At 55.0% G+C, this 18,775-nt stretch overlaps 1 protein-coding gene across 3 annotated transcripts in view; it reads right to left on the bottom strand.

Moving 5' to 3' along the window:
• The window catches only part of NDST1 (N-deacetylase and N-sulfotransferase 1), a 62,485-nt gene extending 44,414 nt beyond the window's left edge, over positions 1-18,071 (bottom strand). The window contains exon 1 of one of the 3 annotated variants that reach the window (XM_023260438.2): positions 17,883-18,071. The gene's annotated coding sequence lies outside the window, so the exon portion shown is untranslated. Of the gene's footprint in view, positions 1-16,176; positions 16,249-17,419; positions 17,570-17,882 lie in introns of those variants that run through there. The other 2 variants (XM_045036881.1, XM_045036886.1) reach the window with 2 other exon arrangements.
• Positions 18,072-18,775: the final 704 nt, after the last annotated feature.

Raw genomic sequence — 18,775 nt, forward strand, 5'->3', positions numbered from 1 at the left:
GCTTCATCTTACAAGTATGGAAGCTGAGGCTTGTGGAAGTTAAGCAACTTGCTAAGGCCCCCAGTTGGGAAGTGCTTAGCTGAGATTCGAACCGGTGTCTGGCTATAATCCTACATTCCATGGCATTAGCCACAGATAACCCAAAATCCACCAGGGCCTGGAAGATGCCACTGGGTCTTTGCACCTCCCACACCTTCGAGTGTGCGGTGGTGAGGCTGATGTGAAAGGCAGGCTGGTGGAGGCCGGGAGCAGGCAGGCAGGCATGGGAAGCCCGTGTGGGCGCTGAGCATTTGCAGACTGACCAGACTGCAGCCAAGCCAGTTGTCCACCCCTGTGGCTACAATGTCCTCGTCGCCATCAGCACACCGCAGCCACTGCCGTGCCATTTTTAAATCATTACACAGATGCAAAGCTTTTTCACAGACATTGCTTTAGCATCACATGACAGCCTTACAAGAACATAGCAGGGATTTCTTCCACCCTTCTCGAATGAGGAAAGTGGGGTTCCCAGAGGAGGAGTGATGTCCCCAAATGCACACAGTGAGGCAGTATTTGAGAGTGAACTCGGAGCGCCCATCTTCTGCCTCCCAGTCCAAAGCTTTGTTGACTCCTCTGTGCCCTCGACCTTCAGTTCAGTCAGCGTTTATAACAATGACCATTTTTGAGAGCTCAGTCCTTGCAGGTATAATATCCTTCACACATGATCTCATTTAAACCACCCCCCCCCCCCATTAATTAAGTACTACTACTGTTTGCCTTTCACAGAGACACTGAGGCTCTGAAATTGTGGCTATCTCGCCCCAGGTCACCATGCTAGGAAGGGACACAGCTGGCTCAGAAGCTCTGTGCTGCGCTGCTCAGTCTGGGACCGGAAGGGAGACCAGACATGCTCAAGCAGCACGTGTGCCTGGCAGGTCAGGCAAGAGTATGATAATAGGAAGACAAACAAAGCTCTCAGAGAGCCCACAAGACAGAGGCTGTTACAAACATCCGGGCAGGAGGCCAGGAGTCTAAGCAAAGGACATGGGAACAAAGGGAGGTGACAGATAGTAGGGAGGTGGCCTTGTGAGACCTTGGTCAAGTGCCTTGCTCTCTCTGGATCTCAATTTACCCAGCTATTAAGAGAAGTCCCTGGAATATCTCCAGAGCCCCCTCCATCTCTAAAAACGCTTGGACCCTGGGAAAACAAGCAATGCCTAATGACAGCTTGGCTGTGAGCCCTGGGGGCTCCGAAATGTCCTTTGCCATCCTGGCATGGCTCAACTGAGGAGAAACAGGCTTGCGAAAGCCCAGGGCTCAGCCGGCATGCCTGGGCACCAGTGAAGTGTGGGTCTTGAGGGGGCCACATTCCTCCGCCTGTCGTCAACCTCTCCACGGCTCCAGTGCAGCAAGCACCACCCAGCCTGGACCGAGACCAGGAACCGAGGGCACAGTCAAGTGCCCAGTGGAATGCCACTCCGGGCCTGCCCCGCCCCTCCCCGCCCCCGGCCCTGTCCAGAGCCCTACATGTAACTCAAGTCCCCTCAATGTCACCCACCCCTCAAAGCCGCACATTTACATTCCCTAAGGTCAGTCACTGGCATGTACAGCCCAAGAGGCCTGTAGGAGAACTTAAGGGAAAGAATCACTCCATCCCCGAGGGACCTGTGCAAGGCAGAGGCTGCTCATGCCAGGTCAGTGAAGACCCCCACCTGAGGAAGGCAGGAGAACCCAGTAGGGCCAGCCCCCAGTTCTCACTCTGGGGGGTAGAAAGGGTCAGGACTTACCAAGAGGACTCAGGCCAAGTCCCCACTCTTGCAGCTGCTCTCACATCACATGTGCAACACACTCCTACTTAGTAACCTTCCATGGCTCCCACTGCCCCCAGGCAAAACCCCTTCCCCTGACCCACCGCACAGGTCACTGCTACTAACAGGCTGAGTTAACAGAGAATGGGATGTGCCAGGGCCTTTGCTACGTGTTTTGTGTAAATTTTCTCATTTAACTCCCACTGCAACTCGGACACGGGTACCATGGTTGGCCCATTTTCACAGATGAGAAAATTAAGGCTCAGAGAGGTTATGTTCCTGGCCGAGAGTCTCACAGCCAAGCAGCAGGGCAAAGATGCACACCCATACCTGGACTCCGAAGCCCAGGTTCTTAACCACCGTGCTATGCGGCCGCCTCAAGCATAACCTTCCACCCTCAGAACCCTGGGGCAAGCCCACCACTTCTGTGTACAAGAGGGGAAACCAAGGCCCGGAGTGATAGCTCTCTCTATTGGTAGCAGAGCCAAGACAAGGCCTGAGGCCTCCAGGGCTCGCCTCCAGCCTGCCCCCTCCCCACCCCACCCCCCCCACCCCCGACCAAAGAGCCATGCCAGGTAGAAAGGCTGGGACCACCATGACAGTGAGCCATCGGAATCTGCCTTTTTCCTCCGAAGGGAAAGGCAGTAGGAGGCTGTCAAAGAGAGAAAAGAACATGAAGGGCCCAGGAAACATTTGTTCTTAGAGAACAGAGTCTCAGAGTTCGGGAGGGCAGCCCTCACACCCACACAGGAATTGCCCCTTCAGCAGCAGGAATACAAGGCCCAGGACCAATCTCTACCCACGTGCCCTCCACTCCAGCCAATGCTCCGGTGTAACGCATCTGACCTGAAATCTCCATTTCTCTCCCCAAACCTGCTCGTCATGCAGCCTTCCCTGTCTCAGTAAATGACAATGCTGTCCTTCCAGTGCTGCAGGCCAGAATCCTTGCTGTGGACACCCGCTTCTTCTCACATCCCACACCCAATCCATCAGCTTATCCAGTGAAATTGATCCAGAATCCGACCTCCGGCTGCCTCCCGCACAGTGGTCACACTGAGCCCTCCTTCATCTGAGTGCCTACGGGGGCTTTCCACCCTGCCATCACTTCTCGGGTGGTAGTTCACTCAGTCCTTCCCAAATGTGTGCTGGAACAAGGGCGGCCTCTGCCCTCCCTCAGCAGCTTCACCTTTACTCACACTAAACAGCAAAGTCCTCTCGAGTCTGCCCTCCCTCCGGTCCCATCCCCGACAAGGGTGACTCTTCTTTCTGTCCCAGCCACACCAGCCTCCTGGCTGTCCCTCAGATACACCCCACACCCTCCTGCCTCAAAGCCTTTGCGGTGCTGTTTCCTCTGCCTGAAATGCTCTTCCCCAGACAGCCCGTGGCTCCCGCCGCCTCCCTCGTGGAGCCTGCCGGCCCTCTTACCAGAGGCTTTCCACCACTGCCCAACACAGGAGGGCCATTTGCTCCAGTCACTCTTTCTACCCCCAACCAAGCTTTATTTTTCTTCCAGGCACCTCTTGCCACCTGAAAAACAGCCAGTATCGAACTGGTATTTGCTGCTTTGTTGATCTTGCCCCACCGCTAGAATGTCAGCCCCAAGTCCAAAACAGGGACACAGTCTGTTTTGCCCACCGCTGTGTCCCAGGGCAAGGAAAAGCGCCCAAACAAGGCAAATGCTTGACAAAAAAAGCATTTTTTTGAACACATCTTTTGGTTTCTGCAGCTCCTGGAGACCAGTGTCACTTGGAGGCTGATCACCTGTGCCAGCTGCAACCCCGAGGGTTGTCACATGAACAGTTCCTGGCCAAATCCCCAACCTGTCCTGGGACAACTGACTGCTTGCACCAGAACAGGACTTTTCCTGGCCCCTGTCTGAAGCCTTTACCCCCCTTTTGGCCACTGCAGGAGAACTTCTGGGTCTGACAGCTGGCTCCACAGGGCGGCTCCAGCCACTGGCAGGAGCAGAGACTGGGCTGCGGCTGCCAGCTCTCCCAGCCCCCCAGTGCTGCCGGGTCCCGGGTCCAGCATCTGACAAAGGTTGCCCCACGCTCCCAGCAAGAGGAGGCGGAGGAGGCCGGCCCGGTGCCACGCCTGCCCTTTTCCTGTTGGAGCACTGAGGGCCATCAGAAGGAAGCTTTGTCTCCAGAATAAAGAGCATGAAGCCCAGTGCCAGGGAGAGACGGGCACCGAGGGGGCTGGCCCATCAGACAGTTTAAGGGAAAAAAAAAAAAAAAAAAAAACATGGGATAGAGAATGTTTGAAGGCTAATTTGCACACCCAACCGGTCTCATGCCTCCAGGATGGCTGTGACAGTGTAACTTCACTTTGCCAGGCCCTAGCCTGGAGGTCAACACAGACAATCAGATGATTGTCCCAGCTGGGTCAATTGGCACTGACCCTGCACAGAGGGAGGTGGGGACAGAGGAGTGTAGTCTTACCTGAGAGTCAGATGACCTGAATCTAGGCCTGACTTTCCATGCACTTGTGTGTGACCCGTCTGTACCTCAGTTTACCCATCTATAAACGGCTTGTCCAGGCCTGCACTTTGAAGCCTCAGGTTGCCTGCCATTGGATCACACAGTGCGGCACCTCTCAGCCTGTGGCCAGGTCACTGGGCCACACAGGTGAGACTCCAACTTCGCTGGGCTCAGGTCCTCTCTGTGGGGCCTGATACCCAGGCCATAGCCCCTGCCCACTCTGACAGGCTTATAGTCTCCCTCCTCCCATGATGACCTGACAAACGTGAAACCTCTCTGGGCCTGGCCCAGTGACAGGTGGCCTCACCCCACCCAGACACTGGCACCTGCACCGATCCCCTCTGTCATCCTCTCCAAGGATGGCTCACAAGGCCCCTTCGGCCACAACCCACACAGAGGGCAAAAGAGAAGCCCAGAGAGGGAAAAGGGCATATTGATGTCACACAGCCGACTGCCACCCACGGGTCCTCCCTAGCAGCCCTGGGCTTCATGAGTTAAGACAGGGTCCACACAACCTGTCTACAGAGCCCCATGTCTGAACCTTCCGGGGAGGGGGTGCTACACCATAGACTGAAGGAACCAAAGATGGGGGACAGAAATCTGCGTGTAGTTTTTACAAGCTTCCCAGCTTTTTCTTACACCCAGAACAACTGCAACCTCTCAGCCAAGACCTCTTTCAGGAGGAGCACAGCTTAGCTGGCCTCAAGGGATGTGCAGGATTTCAGCGGAAAGAGTGAAATAAACCTTGGACAGACATCTGCACAGAGGAGTCAACGGATAAAGCACGTATTCTAGGAGCAGAGTAAAGCAGAGAAAGGCTCAAAAGAGGGGAAGCCCATTCCAGTAAACACCTGAGCTGATGCCCCCCTTTCCCTCTGTACCCCCAGGACGCAGAAGTCTGGACTTGGTGCCATCTGAGGGCTGCTGACCCCGGCCTCTCTCTCTCCCCAAACTCCTCCAAACCCCCTGGGAGAGTGAAACGTGGGACTGTCACAGGTCAGATGCTCCTCTCTGTGGTTATACGGCAGCATGGGGACGACACTTTCAGTGACTGTGTATCCGCAGCTTAAGAAGCTGCCTGGGTCAGTGGCTAAGCAGTCACAGCTTATCTGGGAGGAGGATTCGAGGGCCACAGGGCAGGAGGATCCAGAGGCCTCTATTAAATGGAACCTTTGCAGCCGGCGGCGGGGAGCAGCACTGCCACACCTTCATTCATAAAGGAGATATTTAATTTGCTCCTGCTGTGCACACAGCCCTGAGCCTGAGCACCATGCTTTGAGCAGAGATGAGCCAGCCCCCTACCCTCCACCATTCTTTTTTTTTTTTTAATGTTTTATTTTATTTTTGAGAGACAAGAGAGAGACAGAGCATGAGTGGGGGAGGAGCGGAGAGAGAGGGAGACATAGAATCTGAAGCAGGCTCCAGGCTCGGAGCTGTCAGCTCAGAGCCCGACGCGGGGCTGGAACCCACAAACTGAGATCATAACCTGAGCCAAAGTCAGACGCCTAACCGACTGAGCCACCCAGGCGCCCACTCCATCATTCTTAAAGAGCTCACAAAGCAGACAAGGAACAACACTATATAACACAAGAAAGTAGTTCGTGACTCCAGGATAGGGTTACAAACTCAAATACCTGGAGGGCCAGAAAAAACAGGTAAGTGTGTGTTAAGAATGCAGGCTCAGGGGGTGGGAGGGAGGGGAGGGTGGGTGATGGGCACTGAGGAGGGCACCTGTTGGGATGAGCACTGGGTGTTGTATGGGAACTAATTTGACAATAAATTTCATATTAAAAAAAAACAAATAAATAAATAAATAAATAAATAAATAAATAAAAATAAAAGAACGTAGACTCAAGGTCTTCCGATCTTCCAGTTTGTGAAGTAAAGCCAGAAATAGGGATTTTGAGGTGAAATCTCCTCTTGGCAATTAGCTCAATTTTTGGCATGGGTTAAGTAGGATGTGCCCATGGGGCAGATGTGGCCTGCCAGTTTGTGGCCTCTGTTTTCCTGAAAGGGACACAGAACGTGCCATGGCGCTCAGCGGAAGCCAACTCCCCTGCAGCTGAGGTCCCCGGAAGGCTTCCTGGGAGAGAACTGGTGTGGGCTGCCAGATGGTGGGGCTTCACTCCTGGGAGGGAATCCTGGGGAGGGGTACGCACACCCACTGGAACCACAGGGGCCATGGGTCAAAGGTCCCCTAGCCTATGGCCTGTCTTTCCTCTTAAAGAAGAGTCCTTGTCTCCGGCCCCAAAGCAGGCACAGAGGCATCAGCTCTGAACATCCCCAGGAGGTAGGAGGGGCCACCTTCCCAGCAAACCTCCTGATTACATCACTTGGCGGCAGGATAGCACAGGTTAATTTCATCCCTGGAGCTTGAGGAACAGATCAACTAATGCAACAGCTCCATCAGAGGTAGAGACAATGGAGGACAAAACGAGGTTAAGAATCGTGTCCTGCCTGGCCAGGCCTGGCTGGTTACATAAGCCTGCCTCAGGACAAAGCCACGTTCAAGGCACCAGGGAGGGCCTGGGCTAGAGAGGCCCAGAAATACAGAGAGGGTTCTCCCTCCCTCCCTGTCTACCCCTACTCTCCAACCTTGCCTTGCAGCGCCTGGAAAGCCCAACACAGAGTACAGAGCTAAAGGTGGAGACTAAGACCCCAAGATAAGGCACTTAAGAGGACTGCAGAGCTGGAACTAATAATAATAGCAAACTTTTACTGAGTAATGACTTTGTAGCAGGCACTGGGATAAGTCCTTTCATGGATTCTCTTATTTAAAAGTCAGTAACACCATGAGATGACAATTATTACTCCCATTTTACAGATTGGGAAACTGAAGCACAGACACAGCAACCTATCCAAGGGCACAGGCCTTCTAACTGAAGGGTGTGGCTTAGACCCCAATACTGGCCTCTGAGACCACGTTCTGCACCACCTGCTGCCACCAGGCTACTTTCTGCTAGAACACTGGAACCACCCCGCCCCTTCAGCAACTCCTCGCGGCAGGCAGTACATGCATGTGGGCCCCTGTCCTCCTGTCAGCACTTGGCGGGGAGGCGGGGGGGGGGGGGGTGCGGCGGGGAGTCGAGTCCTCTGAAAACCTGATGAAACCTACAGACTCTCTCTGCAGGAAAAAATGCATAGAAATCCCCACGAAATGTTGTGCGTGATTTCAGGGGCACGCAGACTCCTGCACTGGTGACAATGGATGAGTCAAGATCATAGGATACGTACGATCAAGAGATAGGAGGTGGCAGAGAAAGAGGATTCCCCCGAGCCCTCTGGGATGCCTCATATCTATAAACACGGGGCCCAAACTCACAGCTGCTTAAGTTCACAGGCGTGGGCACAAACCAGGGCTCAGGGTCTAGTCATCCCTTCGGGGCTAGGAGAACAGGATAAATCACGACGTACAATAGCCCCTGCCTTTGCACCCACTGGGTGTGAGTCACAGCTCCCAGCTGCCGGGCAGACGGGGAACAGCTGGGCCCCGGCATCTGGACGGGGGTGGCATCACCAAGCACACCATCCCAGCCTCCCGCCCACCGCACAAGTCAACATCCAGTGAGCCCACCTCACTACAGACCAGCCCTGGCCTTGCCCTACCTCCACAGCTTTGAGTGTTTCCCAGGGGGACCCCTCCGTGGCCCCTGCCCAGCTCCCATGCCAGCCACGGCCCTGGGAGGAGTGGGTCAAGACAACAGCCCCTTGCAAGGCCCCAGAAGACCCAGGCTCCAGTGCCAAGTCTCCCGCTGTCTCACTGCGTGACCTCAGGTAGGCTCGTCCTGCCTCTCAGAGCCTCAGTTCCACCAATTGTCAAATGTGGAGACCACCCTATCCAGTCCTTCCCAGCTCAAAGCCGAGCGTATAAACAGTGGCATCTGACAAACTTTGTGCCGCCCTGGGACCCTGCTTTCAGGAAGTTACATAAACATCCTTCAGAGAAACAAAAGTCCAACCTAAAGACGACTTTTTTTTAAAAAGGATATCAAGAAGCCCTTTTTATAGTCCAACTTCCCCCATCCTACTTCCATTGTTCCAAATATCCTCTCAGGACCTAGAAAATACACTGGGTTTCCGTCTGGGGTTTGGGCTTCTGAGTGTTCTTCCCTCGGAGGCGGCCCCGCCTCTCCTTGGCAGCTTTCTCCCCAGGACACTCCCGTCTCGGCCCCCAGCACTGCCCTGGGCTACCCCGAGGGCTATGATGGCCAAAGATGGGGTGGGGTGCAGGGGCAGTTTTTGGGAAACAAAGCCTTCTCTGGTCAGAACAGAGACAGCGCCGGGTTCGGGTCCCCATCATGACACCATGTGTGGCCCTGTGTGGGCAAGTCCCTGTTCCTTGGTTCACCACTGAGAAACGAAGGGGTTCCCGCTGTGTCAGGAAAGCCCTCCAGTTCCTCAGCAGTACCTTGGTGACACTGAGGCAGAAAAGGACAGCACTGGACAGTGGGCTCTGATCTTGACCCCCACCCCTACCCCTCCTCCTAGAACCAGAAGAGGGTTCTTTTCTTTCTCTGATTTTATCTCCTGTCCTAGCTGTGGGACCTTGAACTCAGCACTGAGTGAGTCTCTGTGTACCTCAAATGGCCATCCATAAGATAGAAAGAATGACAGTGTCCAGCAGAGGCCCCAACATGGAGGCTTCAGCCCTAATCATCCCAACACAATCCCATCACCCCGCCAAAACCTAATTCACTCATTTGATATTTGACGTATTTTTGCATCTTTAAAAAACCAATCCAAGTGGGGCCTGCTACATAAACATTCCAAGACAATCTCCTACTTCCCTTCTTCCAAAGAGATCGTGTTTCCAAGCACCTCCATAGAATTCTACAGAATTCCTAGATCTATCACCTTATGGCTGTATGGCCTCAGTATTTTCATCTATAAAATGGGGACAATAATAGTGCCTACTTTATAGGATTATGCCGAGTAAGCAGATTAAGGTCTCAAAAAATGTTGAGTGAAAATGATATGATCATCTTCATTAAAATTATTGACATAGTTGGGGGGCCTGGGTGGCTCAGTCAGTTGAGTATCTGACTCTTGGTTTCAGCTCAGGTCATGATCCCAGGGTCATGAGATCGAGCCCTGTGCCAGGCTTCTTGGGATTCTCTCCCCCTGCCCCCTGCGCCTCTCCCCCACTCACATGCACTCTCTCAATAAAATAAAAATAAATAAAAATAAAAATATTGAGATGTTTAAAACCACTGGACTGGTGACAGCTAAGGTCCCTTAACCCTCTCAAGTCACATCTGACCACTGTGATCACACACACACATGCGCAAACACACACGCACACCCTTCTCTGGAGCAGGATCCACACTCTCTGCCTGGCCCCAGCCCCAGAACACAGCTGGTTTGTTCCTGGAACCCACCCTTGCCTCCCACAAAGTCCCCCACCCTTCAAGTCCCCTCATCCTGCCTTCCTTAAGGGGCCCCACCACTGTCTCCTATAATTGTCTTGGGGTTCCACTGAACCTTGTTATTGTGTCACAAGAGTGTCTCCCGGAGATGTGACAAGATGATGGGTCCTTGACGACAGGGTAGAGAAAAACTGGGCTTTTCTCTGGGTCTTCAACATTTGCTGGGTGTCTGAATATGCTGAGAGCCCAAGGAGGGAAGGGTGTTGTTGTTTTTTTAATTATCTAACCAAGTGTTTCTTTTCTTTTCTTTTTTCTTTTCTTTTCTTTTCTTTTCTTTTCTTTTCTTTTCTTTTCTTTTCTTTTCTTTTCTTTTCTTTTCTTTTCTTTTCTTTTCTTTTCTTTTCTTTTCTTTTCTTTTCGAGAGAGACAGAGCATGAGCAGGAGAGGGGCAGAGAGAGAGGGAGACACAGAATCTGAAACAGGCTGTCAGCCCAGAGCCTGATGCAGGGCTCGAACCCATGAACCATGAGATCATGACCTGAGCTGAAGTTGGTCACTCAACCGACTGAGCCACCCAGGTGCCCCTCTAACCAAGTTTTGCTTCAACTTTAGCATGCACCTACATTACTTGGACGCTTCTTTTTTTTTTTTTTTTAATGTTTATTTTTTGAGGCAAAGAGAGACAGACAGAGTGAGCAGAGGAGGGGCAGAGAGAGAGAGGGAGACACAGAATCTAAAGCAAGCTCCAGGCTCCTAGCTGTTATGACAGCACAGAGTCCAACGCGGGGCTTGAACCCACAGACCGTGAGATCATGACCTGAGCCGAAGTCGGACGCTCAACCAACTGAGCCACCCAGGTGCCCCAGTACTTGGCGGCTTCTTAAAACAGACTGCTGGACCCCTCCTTCCCCCCTCATCCCAGTTTCTGATTCAGTAGGTCTGGGCGGGGGGGGTCAGATAATTTGCATTTTTAGCGACTTCCCAGGTAATACCCAGGTAATGCTACTAGTCCAGAAGCCAACCCTGAGAACCACTGACTCAACCTGCAGGTGAATAAGGAAGAGCCTCCATGAGCATGTGACGTTAAACCTCCTGTAAAAGCGTGAGCAGGAGCTGCCGTGGTCTAAGAAGAGGAGGAAGGGAATCTGGACAGACAGTGATGCATAAGTGAAGGCCCTGTGATGACGACATTCATATCTCCTCACCTGGCCTCTGCCTGGACAGGTAGTGTAGACCAGAGGTGGCTGCCACTGAACAATGATTACGGCAGACCTCCGCCGACCGCCACCCCAGACCTGCCCAGACAGGCCGCTCCATGGCCAGCCTAGGGGTGATGAGAATCCACACCCTGCCTCGTTCAGCCAGACCTCGGGTGCGAACGAGGCCAGAGTCTCCACCACATCTCAACCATGTGAGCGCTGGGATTCTGCCCCACACCTCCCCACACAACCCCTTCCGTCTTGGCTAGCTCTGAGTGTGCTTACGTTTCCTCATTTCCAGTGCCTTACAGAGTAAGTCTGTTCTGTCTGGCCAGAGCAGCCCCTCAGAAACCAGCAGCCCGTAATGGTAATCCCTTGAGCCTGACCCCCCCCCCCACACACACACACACACGCCGCAAAGGCTGAGCCTTCCACTTTGCTAAGCCTTAGTGGCCACACCTGCTACCAGGAGGGGTGACACAAGTGCCTATTTCCTCCTGCTCTGGGGAGGATGGAATGAGCTCCCTGTTCAATAACAACATCACCAGCTACAACAATAATCATAACTCACATGGACTCAGCTTATAGTTAAGCATCTTTCCTGCATTATCTTTCTAAATGCTGTGAGATGGGGACCGTTACTATCCCCTTTGAACGGAGGAAGGCACTGAAGAGCTTCCCAAGGTGCCACAAGTAGGAAATGACCCAGCAAGGCCATCTGGGTCCAGAGCCTAGCTCCCAGCCTCTGCCCTGCCTGTGTTCTAGTGACCTACCCCAAGATCTACACCAGGCCACCTCTCCCTGACATCATCCCGTCCCCCTTCCCAGGGCACAGGGAGGCTCGGTGGGAGGCCTCTGGAGGTGCCAGCCCACAGTGTGCACAGTCTAGGGCATGGTGCCCTCGTCTCAAGGACAGCCACAGGACCTACCAGCCAGGCCAACTTATCTGGCGTAAGTTTTAGATACCATTCAACATGGCCACTAGGGAGGACACGGGCCCTTATGGAACTTGAGCACCTTAACCTTGATGGAGAGGACAAAAGAGGAAAACAGGTGTAACAGAAGAAATCCTGTCCGGCCTCCTGGATAAGACTGGCAGCTCCCACACCCCGTGCAAATTGCCCAGTCTTTCTGGGCCTCAGTTTCCTCTTCCAAATAAACATTCCCAGGCTATGAGACAGAATGTTCAGGAACTCAAACCCTAAGGATTCTTCCTTCCATCTCGGAAAAGACAGACCACCCCCTAGGTATAAACAATATTAATACCCATTGTTATCTTTGAAGAGCTACTTACTGGGCTCTTACTCTGGGTGAGGCACTGATCTGTTCAACTCTCCTAGCAAAACAGGACTATTACTATCCTCATTGGTTAAAGCCTAGAGGGATTTAAGATTTAGGTAATTTTCTCTAGATCCCACAGCTAATGATGACAGAGCTGGGACTTGAACCCATGACTTTTGACTCCACTCTGCAATGCTCCCCCCTGGTGAAATGGGCCACACACAGCCCCTGCCTCCAAAGCCTGGAGCCTAGAAGAAATGAGTTATGTCCCTAAGAAACCAGAATTCAAAGCCAGGTGTGTGAAGGGCCCATGACAGGGCCATATAGCAGGCTCTTCCCATGCAAAAGCAGGGAGCAGGCAATGTCCAATGGCATTAGGAATAACTGTAGGGAAGTGGTAACACCGGAACTGGACCTCGGTGGGGGACTATTGGGCAGTGAGGGCAAGTGACTGGGGTTCAGCATCCTCGCCATGAGCAGAGACGGGCAGGTTCTGCTGAGGCTTGTGGGGGAATGGGAGATGGGGCACTGGTCACATAGTGGGCTACCTCCCATACCTTACCCTCCAAATAAGCAAATGCTCATTTACAATGCATATGTTTAACATTAGATTAATCCAGTCTGAATCAAGAAACAAGACAGGTAGAAATAAAAAGGGCTAGGAGGCAGCTTAATGTAAACTCTCCTCCATCCAGGGAAGAGATTTGGTCCCTTCTGTGACTCCTTTGGTGGCAGACTATCTCTACCCTGGAGGCCATACAGTTCCAGACATTCACATCCATACCTTCTATCAGGCTCCAAACCTCCGAGTTGAAGCTGATGGGCAGAACTTTGTACCAGCCCCACAGGCAGGAGAAAGCACCTCTACTGGTGACCTTTCAAGACCAGGAGACCCTGCATTAACCGTTGCTGAAGGGCAGGCGGGGGACAGCCCTGCCTCCAGCCCTCCCGCTCCTCACTTTCAAACCCACTGGCCCTTCCCTTCAACTCCTACTGGTTCAGACTGATTCATGATTCAGCTTTCTTTCCACACATTTGAGGAAAGAGAGACTGAACCCATTTCACAGACGGGGAAATAGAAGCCTAAGGTTCCAGCCCCCTGAAACCACAGTCCCAGCAGCTCTGGCAGCTGGTCCAGACATCCCGAGGGGCCCCTGGAAGGTCAGCTGTGCTGAGTGTGTTCCACAGGGTAAGGACTCTCCCAGGCAGAGCACTGCAGGCCAGGCCAGCATGGGGAACTTCCCAAGAAGCACAGGAAGGGGCAGCTCTGAAGAGCTATGAGAAAAAACAGGGGGTGGAAATGGGCCGAGCACTACCCCAACTGCTGAGATTCTCGGAAGAAAAGGGAACTGAAAGAGGTCACCCAGGTCTGACCCTCCCAGCACACGCCTTCGGCATCCTTTCCCTCTCTCCAGGGTCACTGTTTACCTTTAGCAATGGAGACCTCGCCTCTCCCGAGGCATCGTATTCCCGTTAGCCTCCTGTCACTCTTGCTGCTGTGTCTGCCCTCAGGAGGCACGGGACAAGACTATGCCCTCTGCCCACAGAGAGCCCTGCCAGGGGTTGGAAGCAGTGACGCTGTCACTTAAGGGTCCTTCCCCAAACCTCAGGTCACCTGTGATGAGCCCGAGCCCCAAAGCAGCTACAAAGTCCTTCAGCCTCCTCCTCCTCCTTTCCTCAGTCCCACCGCCTGAGTCAGACTCTGCTCAGCTCTCTGCTGGACCCCAACTCGCATCATCTCTGAGCTGGTCGCAACACAACCAGTCTCACCACCATCTTTGGCCAAATGACCTCTGAGAGGAACAGCACACTAGGGCAAAAGCAGTTCTGGCCTGCGTTCCAATACCGCTCTGTAAGTGACTCAAGGCCTCTGAGCCTCCATTTCCCCATCTGAAAATGGGGCAGGGGTGGGGATTACCGGCGGCAGCAGCTACTCGGCAGGAGTATTGTGAGATTTCAGTGGAGCGTCTGTAAGGAGCCTGGCACGAGACATGGCCACAGGCATCGACTCAACGAGCTGCTTACCACCCTCTGTCCTCTCCACCGGCTACAGAATAAAATCCAAACTCCTGAGCAGGATGCTGCAAAGTCCCCAGAACCCAATCTTGCCTTCCACTGCCCCCCTTCCCACAGCCTGCATCCTCACAAACACTTCCTCTCCCAGGAAGCCCTGCCGACGTTAACAACCAGAAGAGCTTTTCCTCTCTACTGACCTTCCAAAGCCCATCTATCACTGACCACGTCCTGCCTCTCCACCATCACTGAGCCTCGTCTTCCCTCCCCCATCAGACCAGCAGCCTCTCCGCTCAGAAACAAGCAGCACCTCACCCTCACCCCATTTCGTTTCCCCATCACCCCACCCCGCAGACAGTTTCCATACATATTTAACAAATTACCCTAATGTTCCATTTCATGTAAAGTATGTCCAAGTCCTCCAAACAGTCCAGATATTTCAAGCCATACCCAAACCAAATTCCAAGCCAGCAGAAGTCTGCCCAGTCTCTAGGGACTTGCAGGCCTGGCTTTGGTCCCAAAGTATGGAAGACGGACGGGTCGAGCAGGCCCGAAGCCCAGAGCAGAGAGAGCTTGGAGCTGCTGAGACCAGGGCCCGTTTCTACGTGTCACAGATGCAGTTTCTCAGTTGGCTCCTGGGCCAACCCTCGGCCTATGATTTCACACTCGACCACATCCTCAACTTGTGAATTAAAACTGTTTCTTGCATGCCCCTTATTGACAGGAGGCTCACTATCCATTTTTTCTTGCTTGCTGGCTCCTTCCCTCACCTGTTGATTCTCCCAGAGGCCTCTCTTTCTGCTCTGATCACGAGGACAAGGACAGTCTGGCCGCATGCCAAAGGGTCACCCCCATCCCTCAGGGCTCCTTTCACCCACCCAGCCCCTCCACTCATCGCCCCGCATTTCTGAGTCCCCTCAAAGTCCAGCTAGTAGTGGAATTTCCACCCTTGTTCCTAGAAGCTGACAGTGGTCTGTCAGCCCAGGAAGGCCCCCTGTTCGTGGAGCCTACCAAAAACCTACAGACCCTGCAAATCCCAGACGCAGTGCTGGCACAGCCCTCGGAGCATCTAGGACAGTCATGTGCACGCAAACTTTCATTTCCCAAGAACCTTCATTCTCTACCCCGCTCCATTGTTGTAAGATGTCATTTATTAACTAGAAATTTGTTTTCCATGTTTAAAGAAATTACTCAAGGCCCCCAATAAGAGCCTGATCAGCAGTCATGAGATGGTACCCTCGCCAAAAGACTGGGCCAGCACAGAGCACAGAAACCGGCGGAAGTCTGGGTCCATGCATATTCACTCAGAGTATTTACTGAGGGTCTACACTGTGCCCCAGGTTCAGAAACCCAGTACACACAAGCATTTTCCATTAGGATTCTGTAATCCTGACCGTGGCTCAAAGTCCACCCCCATTACTGTCCTCGGGGACCTTTGGGGCTGCAGCACCTAGGGCAGGCCATTAGTTTCGCAATAAGGACCCTGCTGATGAGTCACACAAGTGGACACCTGTGATATAAATCCTTTGGCCTTCTGTCTCTCATCGCCCCCAAGGGCTCGGCTTCTTGGCCCTACCTCTGCTCTCTGCTGATCTAAAAGTGACCTGGTCTGAATGGAGATGAAAGGTTCTGCCTTCTCCTGGGTGCCGGGGACAGGCCTGTTGACAAAGCCACCAGCTGTCCCTAGCTGGAGCCAGGGAGACCAGCTCCTCCTGCACCACCCTCACTGGGAGAGCATTCCTGCCACGGACCCAGCCAGCAACAGAAGTCGGACCACCATAGAGGTCCGGGCCCAGGCTCCACTGGACTTCCCTCCTGGTCCAGCTGCCCACAGTAACAAGAGCCAGGGCACAAGACCTCAACCTGCACCAGTACCAGGCAGAAGGAGCATCACCTGGGGGTGAGGGTGATGGGGAGAGGGGACAAGTGTCCTCATAATTTCAACTGAAAATGACACCATGAGCTCAGTCACAGCAGGACTTAATAGAGACCTGTAGGTGAGACTCAGGCTAGGGGAGGAGAGTCAAATCCAAGTTCCACCACTTCTCACCTGCACAGCCTTTGCCATCCTGTGCCTCAGTTTCCCCCTCGGTGAAATGTGGTTCATAGTAAAGCGGGAGAACTGAAGAAAATAATATATATAAAACAGTTAGCCCAGGGGCGCCTGGGTGGTTCAGTTGGTTAAGCGTCTCACTTCGGCTCAGGTCATGATCTCCCTGTTCGAGGGTTTGAGCCCCACATCAGGCTCTGTGCTGACAGCTCAGACCCTGGAGCCTGCTTGGGATTCTGTGTCTCTCTCTCTGCCCCTCCCCTGCTTGTACTCTGTCTCTCTCTCAAAAATAAGTAAACATTAAAAAACAAAGCAAAACAATTAGCCCAGTGCCTGGCACATAGTAAACATGCAATAAATACTTGTTGAATATAAACATGCCACAGTTTACTGAGGTACCACAGATTTTCATCTCATCCCTATTCTAGAATATACTATATTTTCCCCATTTTACAGGTGAGGAAACTGAGGTGAGGGGAAGGTAAGGAACCAGCCCAAGGTCACAGAGCTGGGAAGTGACAGACATCCAGGTCAGTCTGCACCTCAAGACCAGGGGCAGGACTGCCTGAGGCCATTCTCAATGACTGGGGGAGGAGGGGGGGCGGAGTACAGCGCTGGGGCAAGACAGGGGTAGACGGGTGGGGTCCTGAATCCCCTGGGCCTAGCATGGCTCCTGTCTGACCCCTGTGCTCAATCCAGTTAAGAGCCAGGAGGCCAGTCCCCAGATTCCCATCCTGTCCCAGTGCCCCCTCCTCACCCCGTCCCAGGGTGTTAAAGAGCAGCGTTCAAAGCGGAGGCTCCACGCTCCGAGAACCAGAGAGGAAGAGAGTTAGAGACCAGGCCGCTCTCGCAGCCCCGAGAAAACCGGTCCGGCCGCCTCACCCTGCCCCAAGCGGGGACCCGGCCTCTAACCCCCTCCCTCGCCAGACAAAAGTTTCCCCTGTTCGGGAGTAGGGGAGGGGGAGGGGGCATTCCTCGTGAGTGACATTATCCGTGACCTACAGCTGCCGCGCTGCCCTCGCCCGCACCCCGGCCTGCCCCCAGCCCCAGCGCGGCCCCCCACCCCTTTGTCCTCCCACCCCCGTGCGCGGGGCCCGGCAGACTCGGCTCGCCCGCCCGGCGCCCGCCCGCACTAAACTTGCGCCGGCGGCCGCTTGGGCCCCGCGCGGCCTGCACGCCCGGCTCGGGCCCCGCCGGCCCGGCGACAGGGGACTGGCTGGCCCCGGCCCTCCCAGCCTCTTACCTGCCACGGCTGGGGCGCCCCCCGGGGGGAGGAGGCGCTCCCGGCGAGCCGCGGGACGCCTGGGTTTCCCCCCCGGCCGTGCGGGCGCCGCCGGGCTCTGGCCCCGGCCGGGGTTAACCCCTCGCCGGCCGCCTCCCGCCGCTCCCACCCCCGCTCCACGCCGCAGCCGCCGCCACCGCCCGCTCCGCCTCCCGCCCGCTGTCCCCCTCCCCCTCCCCCGCCCGGTGCCCAGCCCCCAGTCCCGGCCCCCGGCACCGCGCTGGGGCAGCTCGCAGTCCCCACCCCCCACCCCCACCCCCCCGCCCCGCGATCCCGTGGCGGGGAGGTGGGGGTCTCCCCGAGAGCTGGAAGTTGGGGCGCGCTGCCCCCGCACCCCGCAGGCCGGCGGCGCACAGAGGGGCGAGCCCGCGCGCCCAGGGCCCCCAGCCCGTCTCCCCTTCCCCTCGCCGGCCGCGGCGCCTACCTCCCCGAATCGCGGCCGTGGGAGCGGGGTTCGATCCCGTGATGGAGCGTGGGTGCCGGCCCGAGATCGGCTCCGGAGGCCCCGGCGGCCGGCGGGCGTGCGGCGAGCGCCCCGGGGCGGGGGCCGGGGCGGGACCGGGAGCTGCTATCGGGGCTGGATTTCTCGGCTTCCACCCGGATTCTCCCTCGGCTCTCCCGGCCGATTCGGTGCTGCTCGGCGACCACGTGACGCGGGCTGCCTTTGACCCCTGTCTCCGAGCGGGTAGGGGGCGGGGGCCGGAGGGGGTGTCAGATGCGGGACCCACGAGGGCCCCGGGCGGCTGCCGGGCGTCCTGGAGGCGGTGACCCCGGGGAAACAAAGCCCGGGGGAAGCCCACAAGTTATTCGGGGTCAAAGAGGGAACAGCGCTGGGGGTCGGAGAGGCTTCAGAGAAAACTAGGGAGACAAAGACCCGCGCCCGCCGCGCCTCCGGGGGCCCTGGGAGCGCCCTGGCCGGGCCCGAGGGGGCCTCCCGGCTCTGCCGCCGCTGGGCTTATGACAACTGTCCAGGGCCTCCCCGGACGGCTCCCCGACAACCAGGTCTCTGCCGGAGTGACCCCTCCTGGGCAGGCCTTCCCCACCCCACCCCACCCCACCTTTGCCCTGACTCTTGAAAACCCCTTTATTTCCTTTATCGTGATTATCTGGTTCATTTACTGGTCTCATTGTTTACTAGAATGTCATCTCCCCCAACAAGTTGCTCCCAGCGGAATCCCTAGCGCCTAGCACGTAACAGGCAGCTGAAGAGGTGGATGACCTTGTGCAGATTTCTTCTCCCACTGAGCCTCGGGTTCCCATCCCCAGTGTCATTTCAACCATCTCAAGGACCCTGCAAGTTAGGCCAGACTACAGTGG

The sequence above is a fragment of the Felis catus genome, chromosome A1, assembly GCF_018350175.1.
Source record: "Felis catus isolate Fca126 chromosome A1, F.catus_Fca126_mat1.0, whole genome shotgun sequence".
NCBI lineage: Eukaryota > Metazoa > Chordata > Mammalia > Carnivora > Felidae > Felis > Felis catus.